This window comes from Humulus lupulus, chromosome 1 (assembly GCF_963169125.1).
Source record: "Humulus lupulus chromosome 1, drHumLupu1.1, whole genome shotgun sequence".
NCBI classification, from domain to species: domain Eukaryota; kingdom Viridiplantae; phylum Streptophyta; class Magnoliopsida; order Rosales; family Cannabaceae; genus Humulus; species Humulus lupulus.
Window position 1 is genome coordinate 77861333 of NC_084793.1, and position 4949 is coordinate 77866281.

A 4949-nucleotide genomic window follows, 5' to 3' on the forward strand; every position below is an offset into this window, starting at 1 on the left:
AATATACACACCTCAGACCTTGAATCCAGTTTTCCAGATTTAGGTCTTAGCACAGGAGCAGGACAACCCCAAATATGGAAATGTCATAAACTAAGTTTATTTCCATTCCATAATTCTAGTGGTGCTTTGTCACAGCTTTGGACGGAACTACATTCAAAATGCAATTAGCTGTTTGAAGTGCATATCCCCAAAATTATAAGGGAAGTGAAGAGTAGCTTAACATAGACCTAACCATGTCCAACAGGGTCCGGCTTCTTCTCTCTGAAACTCCATTTTGTTGTGGTGTTCCAGGTGCTATGAGTTGGGATAGAATACCATGCTCCAGCAAGAAATCTTTGAATTCAAAATCCAAATATTCACCACCACGATCATATCGAAGTGTTTTTAAAGATTTATCTAATTGCTTCTCAGCTAAGGCTTTGAAGTCTTTAAACCTATCAAAAGTTTCTGGCTTCTTAAGCATTAGGTAAACATGACCGTATCTAGAATAGTCGTCGGTAAATGTGACAAAATATCATAACCACCTCGAGCTTGAATGTTAATTGGACCACATACATCACTATGTATAAGCTCTAGTGGTTCTTTAGCTCTATTTCCCTTCGAAGTGAAAGGTCGTTTAGTCAATTTTCCTTCTAAACAGGATTCACAAACAGGTAGGGTTCCAACTGTTAGTTCCCTCAAAGGTCCATATTTAGTTAACCAGTTTATCCTATCTAGACTAATATGACTTGATCTTAAGTACCAAAGATACGTGTCATTTTCTTTAGAAACCTTTTGTCTTTTGTTACTTTGTGGAATAGCTACTTTAAATAATTTATAATTATTGAGCAATTTTTCAATTGGATGAAGCATGTACAGTCCGTCCTTTTGTTTTGCATGACAAATATTGTTCCCATTCCTTGAAATAAAAATCATATTATTATTAAAAGAAATGCCAAATTTTTGTTCATGTAACAAAGATAAAGAAATAATGTTTCTAGTAATTTCAGGAATAAATAGAACATTATTCAAAACTATAAAATTGTTCTTAAAATTTAAACGGATTGTTCCACATGCTTTAGCTTAAACAAGCACTCCACTTCCCACTCTCATAGTCATCTCTCCTTGCCCCAACTGCTTTGCGGACTCAAGCATCTGCAAACAAGAACAAACATGGTTAGTGGAACCAGAATCTACTATCCATGATAATTTATCTTGTTCCACCATACAAGCTTCGAGTACAAGTAAATCTAATTTACCTTTCTTTTTCTCTTTCAGCTCGGCGAAATACTTTGCATAATTTCTCTTCCAATGACCATCGGCGTTACAATGGAAACACTTTCCTTTGGGTGCCTTTTGTTTGGCGTCATTGTTCTTTTTGTTCTCAGGTGCCCTTGGATGACTTCTTTGCCCTTTTCGGATTGTCCTTTTTAGGTTTGCAGTCATTGTTATTGCTTTTCCTTCTCTTCTTAGAAGAAGATGGTTTTGCTTCAGCCTAACTTGAGATCGTCTTGTTCAAAGACTCAAAAGTTTGTAATTCATTCAGCAATTGTGTCATGTTAAATTCTAATTTGTTCATGACATAATTTGTTGTGAATGTAGAAAAAGCAGGAGTTAAAGACTCAAGTATAATGCTTACTTGTGTCTTTTCATCCATGACTGCTCCATGCATCTCGGCTTCAGGAAGTACACTGATCATGTTCAAAACATGCTCACGCACAGATTGACCTTTCTTCATCTTAGAATTCATGTAGGTTCTAGTAGCCTCATGACGACTTTGATCAGATGGGCGCCCAAACATTTCCTTAAGAGATTCTAGTATCTCAAAAGCAGTTTCCATGGATTCATGCTTTGTTCGTAAGACATCACTCATGATTACAAGCATATAGCACTTAACTTTGTTATTGGATTGAATCAATGCATCAAATTTGTCCCGAACATGTTTCGGGGCATTGGCGCCAAGTTCTTCGGGACATTCCTCATTTAGGACAAACTTGTGGATTTTGCTAACTGATTAGTGCTCAAAAATATCATTTTATTAATCTTAAAGTGTAAAATTAATTAAGTTTTAATTAATATTTTCATGGATTTATTGTCATATATTTTATATTTGAAAATATTAATTTTAATTTAATTTGTGTTTAATTTTCAGGAAATAAAATATATTTTTGACACAAAGAAAAAGAAAGGAGAAAGAAAGAATTAAAATTGAAGAAATCAAGAAGAAAATGACATTTTTAAAGGAGAAATAGGCCCAAAATCAAGCCCAAAATGGAGCCCAAACCCAGCCTATGGCTGTTCTCACGCTGCCATGTGGCAGATCCTCATTCGCCTAGCCCAGCCGCGCCTAAGCCAAGTCGTTCCTCCAGCTTGCGACACGTGTCCCACCAGCCGCCAGCCAGCCGCCAGACAGCCGCCACTGCCACGCTGACACGATCTACCCCTGACGCGCGTCTGACGCGCCTGCCATGCTCCCCCGTGCCCGACAACTTCTCTGACGCTGACGACTGACGCGCTGCCACGCTGACAGCTGCCACCTGACGCGCCTGACGATCCAATCCTAAGCTGCCACCTGTCCCCCTGCGTCAGTCTTTGTCTCCCACGGCTGAGCACCAATTTCCCCACTTTGCACCTATTTTTCAGCCATTTCCCCATTATTTTATACACGATTTTTACACGTTTTTTAGCTCTATTTACACTATAAATAGAGGACCAAATGGGGTAAAATGACATCAGATGGTTTAAGGTGAGTGTAGAGAGTATTAGAGAGAAAAACACTTACTTTTCCTATTTTTCTTTTATATTTTCTTGAGTGAAAACAATGCCTATTTTAGGTTAAATTTTCTTGTGGAAAGGCTAGAGTGGAGTTCATGTTTAATATTATATTTTTAATATATTGATTCTCTATTTTCTTCTTCATTTCTATATATTTGTTACAATTAAATTTATTTTCTTCTAATTTTTATTCTAAATTTATTTTTATCTTTTACATAAGTCTAGTCATGCTCTTCTTATGTAATTTAGGTTTTTAATTTAATTTAGAATATTTGTTATATTATATGTTTTTTACTGCATTCTGCCATTGGTATTTTGTCGCTCTGAAGTATATAATATGATAGGTTTTAAAATTAGAAGTTAGTATAATTTAATTAAAGAGCATATTTTAAGGTGAGCTTTAATATATATATTTTCCAACTATAATTAATGGTGTAGAATTATAGTTGAGTATAATGAATCAATTTTATTAAAATATATATATATATATATGTTTGCATGAATGAAACTTATGCCTTCCATACTTTCTTTCTGATTCTAATCCCTTGATTTTATTCATTTAATGTTTATATTCTTTTTCAATTTCACATTTTTCTAAAGTTTATTATTTTTAATTTACTAATCTTTCTTTTAATTTTGTACTTTACCTCTCTCTGGATACGACATAACCCGATTATTACTGCGACCACTTAGGAATTTATTGGGCGATATCAATTTTTGGCGCCGTTGCCGGGGAGGTAATTCTACAATTAAAGGTTTGCCTAGTAAATTAATTTTTTTTTCCTTTCAATATATATAAAAAAAAAGGAGTGTAATTTTTAATTTCTCTTTTATTTTATTTTTCCTTAGTAGTTTTATTTATTTTTTATTTTAAGTTTAGAATTTTTATTTTAGATTTAGGTTTTTTCCGAAAAAAAAAAAGAGCATAAAATTTTAAATCATAAAATTAAAAAAAAAAATCAAAAAAAAATCAAACAAAGTATTGAGAACATTTGTGTAATTTTGGAAATTAGTAAAAACCAAACTTGTTCTGTCTTAGAAAAATTGGTTCTTAAATAAGGTCTGTGTTAGCGTTACCCTCCAATCTTTTCTAAGAACCTCGGGGAGTTCTAGAAAAGCTCTTGGGCCTAAAGTGGTACCTTGGCAGCCTTTCCAATTGGCCTGGGAACATTTTGGTGTATACTTATTACATTATTACACATTTGCGCTTATAATACTTACAAACAAAAAAAATATTTATGCCACGAAACAGAGACGCACTAGGGAGATTTGTGAGACAACAAGTAGAAACTTTAGAAAACTCTCCTAATTCGTCATTTTCTTCCATTCGTTCAAACACTCCTGATTCACCGAGACTTCCTGAACCACCCACGATGGCTCATCAAGATGAAGTCCAACCAAGAACGCTACAGGAATATTTACATCCTACGCGTACAGCCACACCTTCGTGCATAATGTATCCCAACAATATGCCAAATTTCGATTTCAAACCCGGTATGATTAACCTCTTACCAACCTTCCATGGATTGGAAAATGAGAGTCCGTACGTGCATATTCGGGAATTCGAAGAGGTGGTGGCTACATTCAACAACCGAGCTGATGTCACCAACATTGTGAGATTGAAATTCTTTCCTTTCTCACTCAAAGACAAAGCAAAAAGCTGGTTGTATTCCTTAAGGCCTAGATCTATCGGAACATGGGACGAAATGACAAAAGCATTCTTTGCCAAATATTTCCCGCCCCATAAGACTATTAGCCTTAAGAGACAAATCTCTACCTTCATCCAGAAAGACCATGAAACTTTCCATCAGGTCTGGGAAAGGTTTAGAGATTTGATAAATCAATGCCCACATCATGGATACGAAAGTTGGCGTCTGATCAGCTATTTCTATGACGGTCTCACAACCGGACAAAGACAATTCGTACAAATGATGTGCAATGGCGAATTCCTTCAAAAAGATCCCGATGAAGCTTTCGAGTACCTCGACGATCTTGCTGAAAAATCCTACACATGGAATGGACCAAGTCCTATGGACAAGCCACGATCAACTGGAATCTACCAATTGAAGGAAGAGGATAACGTCAAAAGCCAAATTGAATCATTGAGACAACAATTCGAGGCTTTCAAATCTCAAGAAGGTAGAGGAATCCACATGGCTGCAAAAGTAGAGACACGAGATCCATGCTTCATCTGT

General features: G+C 35.6%; 1 non-coding gene across 1 annotated transcript; it reads right to left on the reverse strand.

The window, feature by feature from the left end:
• Positions 1-4508: 4508 nt before the first annotated feature.
• LOC133813494 (small nucleolar RNA R71) lies at positions 4509-4615 on the reverse strand. The gene has a single exon (XR_009884503.1). It is a non-coding gene; the product is annotated as a small nucleolar RNA R71 (small nucleolar RNA).
• Between the last annotated feature and the right edge of the window lie 334 nt (positions 4616-4949).